Source organism: Typopeltis vanoorti, chromosome 9, assembly GCF_054136105.1.
Source record: "Typopeltis vanoorti isolate ZY-2024b chromosome 9, IOZ_Tvanoo_1.0, whole genome shotgun sequence".
NCBI classification, from domain to species: domain Eukaryota; kingdom Metazoa; phylum Arthropoda; class Arachnida; order Uropygi; family Thelyphonidae; genus Typopeltis; species Typopeltis vanoorti.
In genome coordinates, this window is record NC_143557.1 from 119,058,704 (window position 1) to 119,082,514 (window position 23,811).

Sequence of the window (23,811 nt, forward strand, 5' to 3'; positions counted from 1 at the left end):
CTGTAATCTTGAGGCTGGACTAGGAAGGAGTGTCGAATATTTGAGGACATCGCGAGTTCCACCGAATTTAACAGAGAGCAGGAGAATTATTGATACCATTTGCGAAAATCTTTGGTTATTCAATTTATTTTTCAAAGGTGCATGGAAATCGAACGCCTTGTAAGAATGAATGGCAAGAAATGTATAATTCTTCAATGTAATTGATCATTTCTGCACGAAGTCATGTACGTTTAGGGAGCATGTAGTAGAGCCGTCCCATATAATGAAAATCGTATCCAATGACTGAATTTATTGGTTTGTGTATGGGTAATATAATGAGGATTATTCAGTAACTGTAATATATTTCTGACGAGAGAGGGAAAAAGATTTAAGAATAAGCAATGTCATAATGAAGTGGATACAAATCCTTTGATGCTTAACTACCAATAAGCGAAACTTTAAGAACTTGGACTAAGATCTATGACTTTCACACCGAAAAACCATCGGCAAATCCAAGTGTAAGTAATCGCTTGGTAGTACAACACCAAGGCAACTCGATGCAAAGGTGGAGCTAGTCCCTCACTCTTCTTGATATTTTCTCATAATGTACAAACACATCTCTTAAGGGATGTAATAGTGTGATTACATTATGAGGAGAGGTCACTACCGAGACCGGTTTCAACCTTTTTTGAGGTCTCATCAGTGAGTAGGTAGACCTGGAAGATAACAAGGTTTAAGTGAAAAGAACTAACAGTTAAACATCAAAGGATTTGTCTTCCCTTCATTATTATTAAAGTTGTCAGAAAAATAGCCGATTTGCTTTCAGAATAAGCAATGTCGTTTGGATATTTTGTTATGATCAAATTTAAGACTATCTAACACATAATATGTAATATATATAATATATCATGACTGTTATTCATACATATATTATATCTCATATATTATATATGAGATATAATATATGTATAAATTTATATATGAGATATATTATATCTCATATATAAATAACATATTATAACAAATCATAATAATAATGATGATGATGATGATGATGATGATGATGATGATGATGATGATGATAATAATAATAATAATAATAATAATAATAATAATAATAATAATAATTTTTTAAATGTTCTTTCAAATATTTACATATGTACAATGATCATCTATTCAGTATATTATTTTACAAGGTTCAGCACTTTGTGCTACATATAATGAGATTTTAAATATTAATGATAATAACAGTTTTTTTTAAAATAACAATCACAGTAATAATTTACAATTATATTGTTCAGAGTTACATAAGTTGTATAATATTACATGTTGTGGTTTACTATTTTTTTTTCAAGTTTGAAAAGGTGTGATTATACAACAGTATTTACACATATGCAATCTAAATATTATGTTTCCTTATTCTTACAAACATATGGTGTAAACTCATGATTTACATTTAAAAGAATTTTTTTTGCATTGCATACATTTGTTACAGTTATTATATAGATTACACACATTGGTTTTCATGCGGTACGTAAATTACATGCATTTGGTTACATATGATACATTTTGGATGAGAACAAATTTCTTTGCTTTCATCCTCGAAGCTTATATGTAAGCTTATCTGAGGATGACACCAGTTGGTTATTATTTATTGCTTTTTTTTGCTGTGTTGGGAAGCTTCGGAATCTATGATTGAGAAATTCACGCGCACTCACACACACACACGCACACACGCACGCACACACATGCACACACATACACACAATAACTTGGAATGTATTGATGCGTCGCTGAACTGGAAGCCTGAGCGAATATATTGTGTTTCATTAAGTTTGTATGGTATTTTGGGTGCGTGTTTCTTGTTCGTAGTATGTCCTTAGAGCTCTTTTCAGGCTATTGTAGTTTGTAAAGTTTCTGTATTCAAAAGGTAATTTGTTTATCATGTCTGGGATGTAGAAGTTTCGCGTGGCCTTTCCGTAGTGGTTATTGTATTTAATGTGATATAATTAGTAGTCTGAGGTCTTGTTATACGGTATGTATTTCTAATTGTCCTGTAGTTGGCATCGAAATAATGTTTTAGCAAGGCTGCATAGTGACATAAATGTTTTGCTGTCAGTATTTTGTGTTCTGCCATTGCAATGTTTATAAGTTCGTGATTTTCTCTTTGTACCCAAAAGATCAGTTTGATCATTTTCTACTACAGCGACATTAATCTATTTAATTTGTAGGGTGCACAGAAAGCATACGTTGTTATAGCGTATCTTAGTATATTTTGCCATAGTGCTTTGTATATTAGTGTTTTTAGGCGTATGGGAACTATGTCTTTTAACCTGTAGAGTTTGATGGTTTATGTGACTATTCCAGTTCATATCTGCATCGAAGTAAATTCCAAGGTATCGTATTGTTTCAACATGAGTGATTGTAGTGGTTTTGCTGTTCTGTGTTTTTTTTATGTTCGAAGGTGGATGTTGGATGGTTATATATTTGTTATCAACTGGTCGAGTCAGTGGATTTCTGAATATCATTAATTTTGTCTTTTCTGAGTTTAGGTGTATGGAGTTTTTCGAGAGCCAGTCTATGGTCAGATTTATATCATATTTGTTGCATATTTGTTTGAGCTATGCTTGCGTTATTATGTGAAATCTTCCAGGAATGTTGCTGTTCCTTTAATTTTTTTGAAAACCATATTGTGTTGAGATCATGATTCCAAATCTCTCAACGTATGTGCAGAGTTTGCAATTCAGGATGCGCTCCATGATTTGGTTGATGACAGACAATGTGGCGATGGGTTTGTAATTAGTTATGTTTCTTTTTCCATGTTTATGATTTCTTAATTCTGATTAATATCTGATTAATGCAGTCTTTAGCGGTTTCAGGCATGTATCCGGTTTCGAAGATTTTATTTAACAGTTTTAATATAACTGGACATAGTTTGGTTGAGTGTTTCGTGATGTCTTTTGGTCTGATTCCGTCTATCCCCGGTCCTTTGTTAGGGTTAATTTGTTGAATTGCCAGTGATAGTTCTTCTTTTGTTACTGTGGGGAACCACATCGACTGGGTTGCTCGTGGACCTAGTGGAGAATGTTCGTTTGTGTGAGAAAAGCTTGTTTCTTGTAGCTTTTGGACAGAGTTCACGAAGTGCTGATTAAAGTTGTTTGCTAACTGTTTGAGGGATTTAGGATCGCGGGCAAAGCTGTGTTTTATTGTTTCTGTGGCAGTGGTTCTTTGTATATTGTCCAGCATTTCATTAATCAGGTGCCAGGTTTCCTTTATATCATTCTGAGCTGTTGTTAATTTGTTGCTGTAGTGGTTTCGTTTTCCCGTTCTAATCTATGTTGTTAGGAGATTCCGTTTTCTTTTGTATTCAGCTTGTAAAGTGATATTGTTTGGCCATTTCTTAAGTCGTTTCCATAGGGCGTCTTTTCTTTGTATGTCCATTAATGTGTTGTCTGTTATCCATGGATTTTGTTTCGTTTGGGGGCGTATTTTTATTTTTGTTATTGCTTTGTTATGTATTTTGTTAAATGCAAATTTAAGATTATTATATACTTCAGCAGAGTCTAAAGATGCTATCTGCATCCAGTCTGTTTTTCTGATTTCATCGTTTACTATTGTTTCGTTTAGAATGCTATAATACTGTTTTGTAATCTCAGTGATTTTTATGGGTTCTGGTTCAGTGTGTAACTGCAGTGCTGTGAAATAATGGTCTGCCAGTTTGCACGTTATGACGGCTGCTGTGTGGCTGTTTGGAGGGGCCCGTAATACAGGATGGGGTGGTTGTATTTCCGACTATCTCTTCTCGTGTATACGACTGTATGGATGGGGTTATGTTATATGCCGATAATTGGTCTAGGTATTATTCTGTGTTTTTATTTATGTTCCTAATGTTTATATTCATGTCTCCTATTACTATCAAGTATTCTGAGGCGCCTTCTTCCATGGCTGAAAACCATCTGTTTAATTCATCTAGAAATTTTGTAGTGCTTAAGTTGGGTGGTCTGTATATTGCGTTTAATATCAAGGAGTTTTTTGTTTGATGTTTTTAATTTCGATGCATATGTTTTCTGCGTGTTCTAATTTATAGTTTATTTCTGTTACTTCTAGTTTATGTTTGATAATTATTATTATACCACCGCCTCGTTTTGTTTGTCTCCAGTGTTTTTGTTGATGGAAGTGTGACATTTGATACAGGGTTGCCTCTTCATTTGTCGTAGATACTTCAGTCAGTATTAAAATGTCTATGTTGTCTATATCTTCCTTCAGATAAACTTACAGGCTCTCCCAGTATTTTTGAATGCTTCTAATGTTGATGTGGAGAATAGATAGTCCTTTGTTTCCATTCGGTTATTGATTTCAGAATGTGGCAGTTGTCATGTTCCGGGGTGATTACGTCTGTTTGGTGGCTGCGTTCATGTGAGTTAGTATGTTGTTCCCTTCTTTATGACTCATCAGTGTTCGTTTTAATCTGGCAGCCTACTGAGGTCTTCTGCGGATTTTATTTGGATTGGCTTTGCATCTTGTGTCTTTGTAAGGAAAATTTTGCTGTTTCTTATTCATATAAACTGGTGATTTGTTTCTGTTTTTACTTTCCTTGTTTGGTAGAATAGTTTCTAATATGGCGTATGTATTCGGACAAGTATATTAGGGTATTGTCGTGAGCTCCATCCAGATCCTTGACTACTAGTTTTTTTAATACTGTTAGCTTTTATAAGTGTAAATTTTGTTGGGCTGTTAGTGAGTCGCACCACGACGGGAGGAGAACGGGGATTTACTTCTTTGTGATAACCGATGTATCGACTGAATATCTTTAGATTCTATGGGAGCGCCAATTTTTGGCTTAGTTGTATTACAGCAATTTCTGGGAAATCATTTTTATACTGCTGTTGGTTTAAGAGTTCAGTTCTTGTTGTAGTTCCGTTGTCTCTCTAGTGAGATTATGCTGTCTTCCCGTTAGCTCTTTAACTCAGTTTTTAATTTCTCTAACGGTCTGTAATACCTCCTCTACCCAGCTGTTATTACATTTAACAAATTCCGCATATTGGTTGAATTTTTCTGTAATTTGTACGGTGTTTTTCAAAAATTTCTCCAACAAAATTGATTCAACTGTCTTTTAGGTTTTGTAATCTATTTTCAAGTAATGCATTCAAAGTTGGCTCACCTGGGTTTCCGTTGTTGTATTCTTTGTTTTTCATTCCCTCTGCTGTTGATTGCTGCGTTATCTGTTTAGCTCCTGCGGTTGCTTTTAACGTTGTTTGTTTCCAGCCTACAGTTGAAGGCCGACATTCATTTGTTTTCTCTACAATGTGGGCACTTCCACTCATCACTTCGCGATTGAATTTCGCTGCCAAGCGGCTTCAGACAGTCCCAAACATAGAAAATGCATATTTCTCTGGCAGTTCCTGCATGTTATGTGGTTTGTCCCCCCGTTAAGTCTTCCTGGCATTTGTAGTAGTTCATATTTCTGGTTTAGATGATCTTGCTGTGACTGCTAATATGGCGACTTCCTTTGTTCTCCTCTCGCGTAGTTGGCCAACGTATACTTGGAACTTTGAATACTTATAATTTACTTGTTACTTAACAGGTACTTACAGTTTTTACCAATATGCTTGGCTTGAAATGATGATGATGATGATAATAATAATAGTAATAATAATAATTAATATTAATACATGAAAATAAGTATCAATAACTATCAGTAAATGCAGATAAACAACAGTGATCTGTACATACACCCTACGAAATAGCTTCCCACAAGTTCGTTCTTTTATACATCTACAAGATATTGATGTTCTTAAATTCTTATAATCACAATCTAAGCATTTCAAAAGACACTTAATTCTGCAGAAAATGAGACAGACAAATATTGAATTTTCAGGTTTCAAAAGCTTATCCTGTGATTATTGTCTGTCATGAGAATTTCATTGTCAGGCGGACAACAAAAACAATGCATCTGAAATAAGCGACTGTGCCCGTACATTTGGATCATAACCGTTACAAAAAAAGTCTTCACTAAACTTCCTAAATGCTTCGCTAAAACTCTCACTTCGCAAACGTGACTAAATAAACAGTACACCAGAACTTATGTCAAAGCGTATTAATACAATGATATATTTATTACACAATGATAAGGATATTTTGAAATATACGCAACCTTAGTAGTAATCAGTGTTTTTTTCTGGAAAAAAAGGTGCCGGTACTCACCATGAAGATGCTATTACAGCAACTTCCACACTTTTAACATATCCTCCGGTATACCCTCGTCGTCTCTAGATCGCTTGTTGCTTTTGGTATCAACTGCAGAATGACGACCTCGGAGCAGTCATGAGTCCACATATTTGCTAGGGTTGAACTGAGTGAGAGGAGGTCCTACTATGCTGCCGAACATCAGTGCAGAAGTTATACGTACAAGAAGAGATGACTTACATGAAGTTACTATAAGGTTCATCTGAGAGAAACCCCTTTCACATTCACTGGAAGTTATTGAAATTGTGCCCAAAGTGTGCTTTAGAGGAAGTAGTATGTCCGCGACTTTATTTTCTTGAAGATATTCACGGAAACCACGAACTGCTTCTCTTTCATTTAAGCGAAATTTACTGGATAGCTTTTTAATTTCAGCTTCACCAAATGTCAGATGCTTTCCAAGATTTTCTGGCCAATACTTGGAATCTACATTCTTAGCACATTCAGGCAAATCAGCATCATCTCCTCTAAGCAGACGCTTTCCATCACCTTCTTTCAGACTTTTATAGAAAGTAGATGAACTTATTGCAGGACTGTCTTTCATTTTTGTGGAGTTCAATCCCTTTGAACTTCATATTCTTCTGACTTTGAAGAGAAATACTGCAGTATGGACCAGGATTTTCAATTCTTTCTACAAAAAGTCTGTCTGCTTTGTACAAGTCAATATTTCTCTCTTGTAAGTCTAGACTTAGTTCACTAAGTTCTTGGAGAGCATCGCACATAAGGCCCAAATCAAGAACAAACTCGTATGACGTTATTTTTCTTAAAACGCCTTCATAAAGAAAGCGATCTGTTTTGCTTCTTCTGCTGTCTTCTTTTGCCTCCAGAAAGTGATGGACGAGGGCATAAAGAGTTTAGAATTCCTCTAGCAGTTACATCTGATAATTCGATCAATTCTAGGAAAAGACTCACAGGAGCCGAAAGTTCAGGAAGAACTACACGAACAATAACAATTAATGTTGTTGTGTTACTCACAGTTGCCGATTCATCAATAAGTAACGATCTTTTGTTCTTGGAGTTCACTATATTGTCTATGAATGTTTTTCTCATTTCATTTGAGATATGGCTCACAATGTTAATGCAAGCATTTGCAGAATGAAGAATATATCCCATGTCTAGGCAATTAAGTTCCTGTAAATTTATTTCATCTTCAAAGTTGTTAAATGATTGATTTCTCCTCGCAACTTTGTAAGCGGTTCGAAACACGTTTCCTGTTACGTATTTATTATGAGACAAAGTATTTATGAAAACTTTCTCTAATGTTTCGTTTTTTGCTTCAGATTTTATTTTTTGGCACTCTTTGTGCGCTGCACTCGCCTTATGATCGTAAATCTTTTTTTCTTAATGATATTAACTGTTGTTTGCGAGATTCTCTAAAATAACTGAATTTACCATTTGCCCACTCCGCTGAAATTTGCGCTCCCATGTGTTTATCGACGGCAAGACTTGCAATATAAGTACAAAGTATTCTTATTTTCATAGGGTTAACCACCTTACACTGAAATAATGGATACGAAATCCATAAATATCTTGCACGATTATGGGGTCTTCATCAGAGGTTAAGAATCGTAGAAGACGAAGATTTCCAACATGTCCACTATCTTCCTTATTGTGGAATTATTCCACTAAGGTATATGAACGATTTCGTTTGTTTAAAATTATTATCTGTTATCGTTATTTTGCCCATCTTATCGATATTATTTTTCCGTCTCATCCCTTCTAGGTGGGATGAGACAAGTGATAACTTTTATCAGGAACCCTTTGAAAATGGAGGCCAAAATATTGCAGACTAATTAATATATAGACGTGATATTTCACGGAGGAAAAATGGACAGAGATCGTCCGTTTTTCCTCAGTCGTTTTAGTACATCTGTAACTCCAGATGCAGTGGCTCCACCTATATAGTAATTCGATTAAGAACACCAAAAGATGGAGATCATACCATCATACTATCCAGGCCAAAAGCGAACTTGAGTTCTTAAATCTTTGAGTGAGCCGATATATGAGAACTTCCGCCACTTTTCTGTGGAGGATGTGAAGGTGGGAAAGCACCCAGGCTTTGACGGATCCATCCGGAATTCGTTTTGCACTGCAGAAATTATTCTAAACGATGGCTTCCACGAATTTTCACCGACATCTTACAGACTGGAAACATCCGTCCGTCGTTCAAAGGAACTAAAATAATCGCTATTCCAAAGCCTGAAAATCAAACGACCCTCCACAAAATTAACGACTCATTTCCTTGCTAAACTATAAACTATTAGAGCGCCTGTTGGGTTTGCTAAAGACGGATCTTGTTTTAGCAATCTGCTTACTTATAATAAAGTGGCAAATGCATTGGAGCGATGTACATAAAATTACGATTATGGAGGAGCGATTAATAATTAATCGCTCCTCCATAGACAACTCTCTGATAGGTATCAGAGAGTTGTCTATGGAGGAGCGATATCACAGAAAAGGAAAGTTAATAGTGGTGTACCCCAAGGGTTTGTTTTGGGCCCGTTGCTGTTTAACCTATATGTTAGTGATACTGGGGAGGATATGGATGTTGATATTCAATTGTTTGCAGATGATGCAGAGTTAAAGAGAGCTATCAGGTGTAGAGTGCTTACCTTTGCACGAGGACTTGATTACGCTTGCTGAATGGGTGAATAAATGTGTAGAGCGTTGAAATTTGAGAAGCAGAGTTGGGATGTAGAGTGCACAATCAGTCGATATATCTTGGAAGATGTAGAGGAGATGAGAGATCTCGGAGTGATCGTGGACAGGGATGTTATGTATAAGGCTTTGATTAGGCCATATATGGATTACTGTGCAGTGATTTGGTTACCTGATTTGCAAAAAAATGAAAGATCTATTAGAAAAGGTCTAGAAAAGAAGGTGGTGTTTGGTCTCTGGAACGTTGAATATGAAGACAAATTGAGAAAATGCAATTTGAAAAAATTGATAGATAGGAGAAGGAGAGGGGAATATGATCGAGGCATATAAGCTGTTAAAATGTCGGGGAGGTTTGGATAGAATGGGTGAAGACTGAAAGTGAGAGAATAAGAGGTAATCCGTGGAAGCCGCATAAGAAGAGTGTGAGCAAGGAGGTGAGGAGCAGGTTTTTTGCATGGAGAGTGGTGAGTGCGGAGATGTCAAACATATTTAAGGCACGGCATGATAAACTCTATGTGTTTGTAATAGTGGGATCTCCCGCAACAATTCGTTTGAATCCATGGAGGTTTTAATAATAATAATAATAATATTTTTTTATATGAGTGGCTTCATTATTATTATTATTATTATTATTATTATTATTATTATTATTATTATTATTATTATTATTATTATTATTATTATTATTATTATTATTATACATCGTACTGACTGTTTTGTTACATAATTTGCAGTCTTTGATTATAAGATTTAGTTGAATGAGGCAAATTAATCCCACCTACTTCGAAGCTTGGGTTAGCTTTTATGAAGAGAGTGGGATTAGCCTTCACTATTTGTGTTGTTGTTACTGTTTATGGATGGGATGTGGGCATTGGATGCTGGTGATTTGTGATGTGTATATTAGTGTTAATGCTATATTGGTATATTTTCCAGAGTTCGTGTTTTAGTGTTCTGTAGTTGTCTATGAGTTTTTAGTTTTTTGGTAGGTTGTTGAGTAGCGTGGGTATCTGATGTGATCTCACAAAAGAACCATATGAGTTGTTGAAAGGTGTAGGGATGTAGAGAGTTGTTGTGGGTTGTTTTAGTCAATACGTGTCTGTTGTTTCTATAGGTGATGTTGAAGTGATTCCTTAGTAATAATATTATGTAGTGTTTCAGATTTTTAATGCTCAGGATTCTGTGTATCGCCATGTGCTGGTCGGATATTGACTGTTGCGTATAAGGTGTCCAAATCACTGATGACACAATTTTCCTATGTAATATTTCTAATTTTGTTAGGTGGCTGTTTGATGTGTTTGCATAGACTGTTATACCGTATCAGTAGGGATTCGCAGATACCGTGATTTAGGAGTTTTTTTTTTTATGTTGGATGGAATAATGTCTTTTACTTGGAAGAGTTTTGCTGCGATGATGCGGAGTTTGGTATGTAGGTATTCTTTATGTTTTGTCGATTTAAGGTGGCAATCTGTGTAGAGACCAAGGTATTTTGCATGTGATACAAGTTTGATGTCGGGACACTGGCAGGTTTTTTTGTTGTTAATACAGCGGTATGTGTGACAGTGTATCGCTAGTGGTGCCGGGCGCATGATTCTTGGGTTCTATATTATTAACATCTGTGTTTTGATGCCGTTGATTACAATTGCGTTTTGATAGAAGTATGTTGTGCTTTGGAGAGAACCGTGTTGATGTCTTTGTGGATTACAAGTAGTGCTGTGTCATCTGCGTACTGAAATATTTGACTTCGTATGGCCAGGTTATGAACATCGTTAATGTATATGTTGAATAGAGTGGTGATAATATGGCGCCTTAAGGGACACCGTGTTTTATTTGTATACCCCAGCTGTGACATGTACTAATTTTTTTACTTCTGTTCTGTTTGAGAGGTAGTTCCTGAACCATGTATGCAGTGTTCCTCTTATACCTACTGAGTATAGTTCGTGAGTAGCATGTTGATTTCAAGTGTATCAAATGCTTTAGTTAAGTCAAGCAGTTATAAGGACAGCGTACTTGTTTTTATCGAGGGCTTTGTTTATGACGTCGGCAATGTCTTCTAATAAAGTGATGGTGCTTTTTGTTTTCTGAAAGCCGTATTGGTTTTATGAGATGATGTTGTACTTCTGTAAATAGTTCTGAGTATCGTTTCTTTTAACATGTTTGTAAATTGGTGTAATTATTGCAGTTTTTAGTTGTTGTGAAATAATGGTAGTGTATTATGTTCAAGTATATTATGTCCACGAGTCTCAAAAATATTGAATTTATTTGTTCAAAGTGCGTTAAAAGGTCTGTGAGTCTTATTTTGTCTATTCCTGGAGTGGTCATTGGTTTTAGTTGTAAGAGTGCTTCTTTCAGTTCCTGTTTTGTTACAGGTGGAAAATACATCGTTTGATGTTGACTTTGTGTCGGTAGTTTTTTGTTGATCGTTGGTAGTTTGTCTTTTTTGAGTTGTGTGATGTTGTTTGTGAATGCATGGTTGAATGAGTCTGCTAGTTCCTCGTTTGTATCCTGACGAAGCTTTTTGCAATACAATCTTGTGCCGAAGTTTTCTTTTTTCGGGTTACTAATGCGTTAAGTGTAGCCCATGTTTGCTTCATGTTGTCGTTATATTCCATGAATTTTGGAAGTAGTAGTGTCTTTTTTCCCTATGCATTTTTGTTGTTGATATCTTGTGTTTTTGTATAAGGTTTGTAAATGCGTGTTATTGGGTGACTTTTTGAGTTTTTTTCCATAGATTTTCTTTTACAAAAATACTATTTAGTATTTGTCCATTTGTCCATGGATTATTGTCTGTCTGTCTGTTTGGTCACTTTTGTGTAGATTGTGTATTGCTTTTTTGTATATTTCTGTGAACTTTAGTTGGAAATTCTCATATAATATTACAGGATCATTTATTTTAAATAGAAAATTTCAGTCTGTATTTTTCACAAAGTTGTCGACAATGCTCTTTAATATGATCGAGTTTTGTCGACTTTTGTGGTGGTGGAAGGGGGGGGTTAGGTAACGTAATAAAACGAAGTTGAGACAAAGTAGTGATCGGCAATTTTGAGGTTAATTACTGATGATGTATATGTATGGATGGGAGCCCATATGTTGATATGATCAATGCATGATTGTGTTAGTCAGATGTTGAGTATTTCTTTCTTCTCTTGTTTGGGAGATAATGGTAGAATTTATGTTGGACTGACTTGTATATCAAGGTATATGTTAGTGATTGAAGAAGCGTGGTCAAGAGTATTTATATTAATGTCTCCTATGAGGATGAGCTTATGCGTTGTATGGGGTTCGATGCCACTTAGCCATGCTACTAGCTCATGCAGAAAGCTGAGTGGATTATTATCTGGGGGTCTGTGTATCATGTTTATTATGTATTTGATACTATGTTTTTGGCCAGTTGTGATATCCAAAATTAGTGTTTCTGCATGTTCGAAATGAGTTTGTTTTTCAGTCACATTGTATTTTTCTTTGATAAATGGCACGATACCACCTCCTCTTTTGTTTGGTCTACATAAGTTGTAGGTTTAGTAATTATTAATTTTGAATGCTTCAATTTCTGTGTCGTTTATTTCAACTTCGGTCAGTATCAGCCATCTATGTTGGTCAAGGTGTAGTTCAGTGTTATCAATGTAAGCCAGTGTTTTTTTATAATTCTCATGTTTGTGTGTATGAAGTGAATTCGGTATTGGTGGAAATTTTATCTAACAATTTCTTCAAAGAGTCAAAGACTTTGAAGTTTATATTGTCTGACTGGATATGTTCGCCTGTGTTTGAGATCTCCATTTTATAGTTTTTAAGTTATTTCTCATCTTAGTTTTAAGGATGTCAAGAGCTAGTGTTTTATGTTGGTAGGCTGTGTAGGTCAGATTCTTTTTTCAATTATATAAACTCGAGTGTTTTCATTCTCTCTCATAAATATCTGTGAATCCTTAGTCCTCAGGAACTTATAGTTTTTCTCTGTTTTTGTCTTCCTGATTGGTATAAAAGATTTTTAAATTATGGAGTCCAGTGTTCAGATATATAGATTGGAATTGGGAGTTTCTTGTCAGTTAGGATCGATGTTGTCGGCCTTGTTTTCTTGCTAGCTGCAAGAATGGAGTCTCTCAGACTTCTGCTGGTAAAATGAGTGATGATTTGTGGCGGTCTCACTTCGATATTTTGTGGGCCTCGTTTAACAGAGGCGATGTCTTTGGTTGTAACTTGAATGCCAATTTTGCTACCGATCAGTTGCACTATGTTGTTTAAATCTTCTGTCTTTTCTTTTGGTATTCCCTCAATTTGAAGTTCATTGTTTCTTTCTTTTTGTAGCATGTGCTGCATTTAACACTTGAGTGTGTTTACCTTCTTCCCCACCCAATTCTTCATTATCGCGCTTGAGTGTTTCTTGTGTTTCTATCGCTACCGTTAATTTTGTCTTTATTTCTCGCACGGTTCTTAACATTTCTTAAAACTGTCATGTTATTGTACTGTATGTAATGTTCATACGCCTCGAAGTTTTTGTGAATTTGTTCCATGTGCGTATTTGGCAAATCTTTAACCATAAGTTTGAAAGAGTCTAAGTTGTCTGTAATTTTAGGATCAGGAAGGGACTTACTTTGATGTTCGTCGTTGCTTTTCTTTGGTGACTGTTCTTCGTTTTTCATTTTCTCACAGCATTGTAGACAGCGCCATTCGGTCCGTTTCGCGGTTCCTTTTGCTTTCCACGTGCATTATGACATCCCAGAACTTTGGAAGTGTTATCTTCGGCCACATCCAGAAGAATGCGGCCAGTCTCCTTCGTCGCTTAATGGCTTATTGCACTTGTTACAGCTCATTGTGCTTGACCTTTGCTGTTTCGGTGACCTTTGGACTTTCTTCATTTTAGTGACTATAGTGTGACTTTTAAAATGGCGACGTCTTTTGATCTTTGTTGGTTGGTGACAGCAATTCACTCTATGACTTTCAGCACACGAAATTTGGATATTATTTAGTCGATTTTGATTATTTAATGTCCCTGTCTTCAGCGTCACTAGTAGAATTAAATACAAGCACTTTCAAATTAAAAATATGAGTTAAAACCACTTTAAACCTATAAAAACAGGATCTGCGATACGTGAGTGCGTGCATCAGTCTTCCTACATAGTGCCCTCTGTCCAGGTCATCAATAATAATAATAATAATAATAATAATAATAATAATAATAATAATAATAATAATAATAATAATAATCGAAAGTTAAACAACAGGTAGCATAAGAATACATCAAAAGAGTTAGAAAAATTCTGAAAACAAAACTAAATGGAGGATTAAACACAATTAGAGCAATGAATTCTTGAGCAATACCAGAGATCCGATACACAGCTGGCATAATAGATTAGACAAAAGAAGATCTGGACAAACTGAACCGAAAAACTAGAAAACTAATGACTATGCATCATGCATTACCTCCACGAAGTGATGTTGACCAGTTGTACCTACCGAGGAGAATAGGTGGACGGGATCTGCGGCAAGTGAGACAGACTGTGAAAGAAGTAGAAATTAGTTTAAGAAGTTATTACATCGACAATAGCTCTGAGCGAATGCTTCAAGCAATTACACAAGAGGGCCTTCTAAAAGCAGCAGGAAACAAATCCGATTACAAAAAGGAACAACAAAATAACTGATTATGTGCGCTGGAAAAATAAACCCTTGCATGGCCAATTTCTTCGAGATACTGAGAACAAAATTGACGTGAACAAGACATGGCAATGGCTACAACACGGATACATTAAAAAAGAAACAGAAGGATTTATTTTAGCAGCTCACGAACAGGCATTACAAACTAATGCAATCAAAGCAAATATTTGGAACATAGATAATAACAGCAAATGCAGATTATGCGATCAGAAAGATGAGACTGTGGAACATCTAATCAGTGCCTTCAGCAAAATAGGTCAAACTGACTGTAAATACCGCCATGATCAAGAGGCCAAAATAATTCATTGGGATGTATGCAAAAACTATGGCTTTCCCACTTCTGATAACTGGTGGCAGCATAAAATAGAGACAGTCTTGGAAAACGAAACAGCAAAAATTCTCTGGGACTTTAGAATACAAACTGATCGGCATTTGGAACACAATAGACCTCAAATCACAATTATCGAACATCGACAGGTTTGGATTATTGATATCGCGGTACGCAGTGATAACAACATTAACAACAAAGAACTGGAAAAAGTTACTAAATATCCAAATCTCGGACAAGTTATCGGTGCACTTGGTGCAATTTCAAAGAAGCTATCCAACCATTTACAGCAATTAAACATCAACGAAGTGACCCCATATGACCTACAAAAAACAGCATTACTTGGAACAGTCCATATTTTACGACGCTACCTGACGGACTATTCTTAGATTCTTGGGTAGAATCTGAATTGTTCTGTATCACCAGTCAAATTTTTGTTTAAATGATATCTTGTTTTGACTTTGTATCAATTATGTGAATAAAATAATAATAATAAGAAGAAGAAGAAGAAACTAAATTCACTTAAGATGATTTATGCGTATAAAATAAGTCGAGATTCTTAGAACAACTGTCGGAATTTCCACATTCGCATTTTTCCACAACTGATTTTTGGAGGGGGGAAGAAAGGTTGACGGGGTGCGGTCCATTTCGACTATTCGTGGTCGTCGTCTGAACACATGGAGGAAGTGGATGCTATGTCAGGTCGGGCAGGTGCTTCTGCTTTTGAAGGGTTTGTGTTACCACCTATTGGTCGGGGTTGTGACCTCAATTTTATGTTGTGGAGCTTCCAAACCTCGGAGATTATGTAGGGCCTGTGTACGTTGATAGAGTTCGCGTCACACTTTATGGCTATTGTTTCTAAGCATTGTTTCATTGTCTTGTCTGTCTACTATGATGGCCTTGTCGATCTGCGGGGTATGTTTTTGTTCAAGGGCGCAGACAGCTATTTCCGTTTTTCCTGTGCTTTGTATTCGATTTTTCTTTTTGATGTTGCGTTTTTTAGTATTTAAATGTTCTGGAATAGGGATGTTACAATCTCGGAAGTGTTCTTGTAATCTTGCCCATAAAGACCTGATGGTGGAACCTGTGTAGGTGATACACAGTCTTTTTGGCAGGGAAATTTATAGACTACGTTGTGATGTTCAAATATTTCTTTTTGTGTGTGAGATTCAGTGTGTTTTAGGAGATTTGCCAATTTTTGGTTTGTGGTGAATATCAGTTTGTAGTCAATATGTTTGAAGATGTATTTGTAAGCTTTGTATGTGTTTTGGGTGTATGGTAGTTTGATAATTTTTTGTATAGGGAAGTTTATTTTGGTACTTGGGTTGTTTGGCGGTTTTTGGCAGTCTTGTTTGCGTAATTTATTAGTTGTGTAGGATAGTTGCGATTTTCGCAGATCTGTGTTAGTTTTTTTATTTCTGCGTTTAGATTATTCTGATTGGTTGAAAATTTGTACGCATTTATGAATTGTGAAAAGATGATCGATTTTTTAACGGAATATGGATGTATGAGTGGAAATAGAAGTAGTTTCCGATATGCGAGGGTTTGTAGTATACTTTCGTGGCTATTTTGTTGTGTGTTCTGGTTAGTGAAATTGATGGATTTGTTCTGTTCGGTTTCTATGGTGAATTTTAGTCTGTTGCTGTAACTGTTTAGGGACGCTTTTAAGGTGGTGATGTGTGTGGGATTTCCAATGCACAGAATATCGTCCACGTATCTGCCATAAAATGTGATGCCGTGGGGGAGGGAAGGGTGGAGTAGGAGTGATTCTGTGTGTGCTAGGAATAATTCCGCTAGTTGTCCGCTGATGTTTTGGCCCATGGGGAGTCCGACGATTTGAATGTACATGTTGTTGTTGAACTTGAAGAAATTTGCCGAGATTATTAGTTTTATTAAGTTAATAATGTCATTGGGCGTTAGTTTAGTACGAGAGTGTAGGGTGTGGTCATCTGTGAGTAGTGTGTGTACGATGTCTAAAGTTCTGGGGACATCCACGTTGGTATATAAAGAGGCTGCATCCAATGAAGTGAGGATGTCATGAAAAGGTCGTCCGAGTTTTTTATCATGAAGTTAGATGCTGTAATTAATGGTTTCGCTTTGAAACTTCTCAATCTTTCGATTGAGAAGTTTCGCTACGAATTTCGACAAAGGAGCTGTAGTGGTGTTTTTGTAGGAGACTATTGGCCTCATGGGGTACCTGTCTTTGTGGGTTTTTATTTGTCCGAACATACGAGTGGTGCGGGGGGTTGTGTTTTTCATTGTGGTTTTGTCTATTTTGTCTTCATCTCTTAAGGTTGGTAGGGTACTGTTGATTTGTTTAATGAGGTCGGAGTTGGGATCAGTTTGGATTTTTTGGTGGGTGGGTTGGTCGGTTAAGGTGGCTGTTATTTTGTTGTGGTAATCGGTTAGGTTTGTGATGACTACTCTATCCCCCTTTGTCAGCTTTATTGATAATAATGTTCGGGTTCCTTTTTAGGGATAATCGGGCTTTTTGTAAGTTTGGGGCGATGTTTGGTTTTATTATTATTTTACTGTTTATGATGTTGTTAATTTTGTGGAATATTGTTTCTTTGTTAGGGTCATACTCTAATTTCGCTTCGATTTCGGTAACGATGTCTCTGTTTTGTATGTATTTTGGGGATACGCCAAAGTTTAGTCCTTTGTTCAGGATGGTGATTTCGTCGGGTGTGAGGTTGTGGCGCGATAGATTGATGATGGAATTGTTTTTTGTGGGTTTTACGGCGGTAGTATCCGAAGGGTTGGAAGCAGCACGACTGTTGTATAGGGTGTTTGTTAGTGCGTACCATTTCTTTGTGTGTCGAGCTTCTAATAATACCGTGTAGTCGTTGATGTGAGATTGGGTATTATCCCAAAAGACTGCCAATTCGTTTGCCTATTATGAGAGTACGGGACGCCCGGTAGCAATTTTTTTTTGTTGTTGTTTCCGCGAATCGTGATGTTGCCGCGTACTCTGCGAATTTTGGTTCGATCTTGTGATCGAGGCATTATTTGAGGAACGTTATGTGTATTTTTTGTGCGGTGTATGTTAGGATGGTTTTTTTGGTATGTACCTTTTATAAAGTTTATGCACTCATTGAATGTGTGACGTGCAACTATGACATATGCTTGTGTTGGTATGTGCGTAAAGTGAATGCTATTTTTAAGGGTGTTTTTGTGATCGAGGGGGGTGGTGGTGGGGATAATTGCAATACTGTATACTTTTTTTTTTTCAAAAACAGCAACGTATGAAGACGAGTTTTGCCATCAGTTAGCCATGGATTGTTTATCGTATTAAAGAAAGAATGAAATTATGCTTCTAATCAAAGAATATTACGCCAAATATTTTGATATAATTTTTATAATTTGCAAACTAATTATTTATGTATATATTTATTTTATTATATTTATATTATATATTTGTTCTAACATTCACATTCAGGAATCGACGGTTAATTTTCATGCAATTGTCAGAAAAGAATAATTCGACTTCTCTTGACTTATATCATTAAATCCAGCTAATTAAATTATACGATAAAAGAATCAAATAAATCTTTAAAAAACAAAGGAAGCAGTTTTACTGTACCAGCAACGATATTTGTGAAAGTAGTTTGTGCAGCAAAGATTCTACTTTGTAAGGCCTAATGAACGCAGTGAAGAGATTTCAGATGTACAATAATGAACTTCTCATTAATTGTTGCGACTCGAACAACAATCTCAGTGTTACGTTTTCTACTACTAATTGTTAATTGGAATTTGCGAATCTCTTACAAACTGCATTGTAGAGAGACATCCAGGAAATCATCGAGAGAGGCTATATTGTTCGTATTGGCTGTTCACATTATAGGTGTTCGTGAATTCATTCTTGCTATTTCCAACAGAAACATCCAACAGCAATCCAATCCAATCAAGTACCACTCTATGAGAGAAAACTCTAGCCCTCACCCACTTCTTGACATTCATTTGCAGCTTCCAACAATGCTCTCTTGGCTTCCCCCTCCATAAACTGAAAACTTCCATCAATTGAGATCCTGTATGATCCTTTCAGAAGGATCACACAGGATCTCAATGGATGGAATCATCTCACCCCACTTTCACAACTATCGTTTCAGTATTGCAATTATCTTTTAAATTGTATTTGCAATCTTTGCTACATTGCCCCTAAACTTGAAATTGCTATCTACGAGATTCCTAGCCTCATCACTTTCTTCTAGCATAATCCCAACAATACGATATTGGATATTTAACCACACCGAAGGGCATGACTTTGAATTTACTCACATTGAATTGACACTCATTTTCCATGCCCATAATTGCAGCCTGTTCAAATCATTCTGCAAGTACTGCATATCAGTAGCATTCTTGATTACCCTACCTATCTTTGCATCATCAGCAAAGAGCTGTATATCGCTATTCAAATCCTTCCCAATATCACTAAGGTACAAATTGAATAACAGTAGCCCAAGCACTGATCCTTGTGGTACACCATTTGTTACCTTAAATCTCGAATCCCCGGTGTACTAGTTTTTGATATCTGTCAGTCAGCTATACTCTTATCTACCCTAATATTCTATAAAGAGTATAGCTGACTCTCCAATTCACGCAGCAGTCTACCATGCTATATTCTCCAAAACGGTTAATAAAATCCAAAACTATCATTGTATATCCATTCCCCTTGTCTAATTCAATGATACGATTAAAAGTGAAATCATCTGTTTAGTATATTCACTGGTATTTTTGTTGGTATATTTTAAGCCAATATTTGGTTTATATCAAGATATACATATGCGATTAAAGCATATAATTCTACTACAAGACACCTTGAACAAAATATATTAAATTATTTTTATAGAATGAAACTATAAACAAATAGAGTTAATTTCATTACAGTATTTATACTGAAAATTTATTACAATTTATTAGACATAAAATTCCATTTATATATTTACTTCGATTTTATTATTCAAGTTAACGTATTCACTCACTTCTATAAGAATTCTGCTATGATTTTGTTGTCCCCCACCATCCTCAAATCCCGTCATGCCATAACATGACTCAACGCAGTCCTTCATTCAGCAGACTCCTACAGTGAGATAAGCGATCAGCTCCTCCTATCCCTAACATGCACATACGAGCGTTACAGCCCCTTCGACACCGGAGTTTCTAAGTAATCATTTCTGAGAGTGTATGTAGCCAGTAGTAAGTCCAGCATGGCGGATAACAGTGCCACAAATATACCTTTCGAAGCTTTGTGATACGGGAGTCATCACACACACAATCAGCATCTAAACAGAAAGGTACTCCTGCCACCGGTAACATGCACACGGGCTCCAGCCCCTCCAACATTTCTGAGAATGTATACAGCTAATATGAAGACCAACATGGAGGATTTCACATACATTCCTTTCGAAGCCTACCGATGTTGGACGCATTACAGACAAACGTAAAGGAAATCCCCCTCCATCCCTACACACACACACAAGGGCACTGCATCCCTTCATCGTAGATGTAGAGAAATCATCTCTATTAGTGAATATAACAAATCAAAAAAGAAAACAGAAAAGAACTGGATATTTATAACATAAATGAAACGATCAAGAAATTTAGAGAGAAATGGGAAGAACATCTAGAAGGGAAAGATATCGGCTACAAAAATATATGGATAGATATAGACCATTGAGAGAGAGCGAGAGAGACGGAGAAAGAGAAATAGAAAGACCTAATCGTAGTCACCAAGTGTGTGTATATATATATACTTGGTAACAATATATATATATATATATATATATATAGAGAGAGAGAGAGAGAGAGAGAGAGATGGAAAGAGCATAGATAAAGAACAAGGGGAAAGATAGACAGATAGAGAGAGAGAGAGAGAGAATTAACGTAGTTACCAAGTAATTCTCTCTATAAGTGTATATAACAAATCAAAAGAATAGAGAGAAATGGGAAGAACATCTAGAAGGGAAAGATATCGGCTACAAAAAGAGATGAGTAGTTAGAGACCAATAAGAGAGAGAGAGAGAGAGAGAGAGAGAGAGAGAGAAAGACAAGCAATAAATTGGAAAGAGCAGTGAAGATGGAACAGGCAAATGCTTAGTCCTTGAAGAGAAGAAACGAATATGGAGGATGCCGCCGCCTCGTATGTACAGTAAGAAGGGATCAAATACAACCTGCATCAAAATGGAAAACATGTAAGCTTAACTCACTTACTTCCTCTGTCCTATCCCGACTGGCTAATAGAAATCAATCCGAATCTCCAAATTAACTTTACAAATCGGAATTAATTAATGAAGGTTCGTCCAATACAATAGAAAATACGAATATTTTACTCCATAAAATTCCTCTAAAAGAGCACTTGTATGAAGAGAAACCTCGAAATGTGACTGGTAAGAACATTCATATTTATACCAAGGCTTCATTGTGACGTAACAATTATATGGGGATTAGATCACAAAAATATCTTCCTCCAAATTATGTTTTGAATGTTTTAAATCCAAACTTATCTTTCTCTTGTTGCATTATTGGTGTTTTTGTGTTCATTGTTGTTATTAATTTAGTTACATCAAATTGCTCGTGGTTTTATTCGTAACGATATTGTAATCCTAGTGTACTTCAAAATATGGCAGATCTTTCTTGAAATAAAATCTTTCGATTAATGTGTTCAATGACTTTGCATAGAACTATTCCAAACAAACATTTCTTATATTTTCCGCGTGTGTTCTCTTAATACTTTAGAAGAAGTGATCCATATTTCTTTTGAAGTTGCAATTCATCCTCGTGTTTTCGATTTAAAAAGGCTAATTAGGTCAGCCTCTTTCCACGATGCTCTTGTATTGGGAAATCCACAGTTCGAATCCCGTTTAGGATGTTAAAACTTGTATCCCAACTTTTCAAGTGAAGGTGAACTGGCTGGTCCGTTGCGCAGTAAACGCGGGTGTTTCGTCAGTTATACAGGCTAACGGGCCAAGAGAGAACATCCAATTAAATAGAGATTGTAGTTATTAGTATAGCCTTACGATGGAATCAAGGGTACGAAATCTTAGGAAATCCTGCACGTGTATGGGTATTTAAGCGTAGATTAAAAAACCCCCAGAAGAATTCTGATATTTCCAACAATTTCACTATCGTCCGTGTTCTAGAATGATTCCTCCAAGATATGTGAACGATTTCACTTGAATATTCTTACCTTTATGGATGAATTTGTCCATCTTCTCTATTTTATTCTGTTCGTTGATCCTGTCACATTATTTCAGTTTATCCGCTTTTACCTTAAGTCCATAATCAGATGAAATACCTTCGATCCTAGATAATACCTGTCGTAAATTCTCCTCATTCTCAGTTACTGCAGCAGTATAATCTGTTGAGCTTACCATGTGTATCTGTAATCCACCTTCAGTTACAATATTCATTCCTGCTTTAATAAGTTATTTACATTTTCAATATACAGATTGCAAAGTAAGGGAAAATTGCACAAACTTTTCGTATATCTCTTCTTTATTACTGATGTTACTTCATTTTCTATTGAGTATTGACATCGTTCATTTCTGCCTGGTGCAGAATTTCTTAAATTATAATCAACTTCTTTCCATATTTCTTCTACAGAGTTCTATTTTTATTTTTGTAGTCATCTCTAATGTCTGTTGTTGTTGTTGGTATTATTATTATCATTATCATTATTATTATTATAACCCAGGGCGCTGTGGTAGCACGTAGTAGCAAGCACGGTGTTTGAACACACCCATGTTTTTTTTTTAAGTTCTAAAGTAATTTTTTTATTGTGAATTCCGTTCGTCAAGCCAAAAATATTGCTAACCGAAATCAGTACCTCATCGTCAACATCTCGTGTTGAAGATAAAGTACTGATTTCAGTTTTTCTAGAACGTTAATGATGACGACGATTTAGTACCTGCAACTCTAGAAGAAGCATTTACATACCATTCTATGGAACATTTACATTTAGATCAAATTACAGTCCTTCTAAATTAATTACGCACATTTTCGATTACCAGTTTTCTGGTGTACGTACGAAAAGTCAAGCTATAGCTTTTAGTGTGTTAGATCCATTAGATGAAGAACTTCACAAACAGATCTGTAATCACACGCTTCCAATAGAAAATCAGCTAGATTAATTCCAATGATTCAACTTTTTCACCTTTTTTATATCCCAGAAAAGAACTATTTATTCTATTTATCTGACTGGAAAAGATGAAAAGCACCATGTGTGGAAGTAATAAGTATTTAACCTGAATCAAATTTCCATTCTCGATATCACGGAAAATAAGAAAACTTCTTACTATCATCATCATCATCAACATCATCATCAAATTCCTGCAATGTACCCTCAAGGGATGTACAGGATATGATAGCACTACATGAAGAACTTAGATCATTACTAACTTCCTATCAACAATTTTCTTCCAAATCAATCTGTTATCTGTCAAGACTCCAACATTAACAGACCTTATACTTCGGTCTTCTAAGGCACTTTTACAGTATCGATCCACTTGGTTTTTTTACTGCCAACTTGGCAGAGAACACTTGTTTTGCCTAATATTTCCTCGGAATTTGATGATGATGATGTTGATGATTCTGTTTAAGTGACCATACCACCTGAGGTTAGCTCTGCTAACGCATTCCTGGATGTTGACAATGTCAAGTTCTTTCCTCATGTTTAATACGATATCCATTGATGCCATCTATTCATGCTCCTAATCTTTCTCAGGACTCTGATATCTGCGGTCTCTAGTCTTTGGTCAAGTGTTTTACTTCTGACCCAGCTCTCAGGTCCATAAGTTAAAACTGGTTTGAACACTGTCTTGTATACAGCTAATTTAGGGTTCCGACTAATTTCTCTCTTATTCCACATGAATTTATAATTATTTTAATCTTCATTAAACTCGTGCTTAATAACTGAAATGTTTTTCTTGTTCTATAGGTTCTCCATTCACCATGAAGTT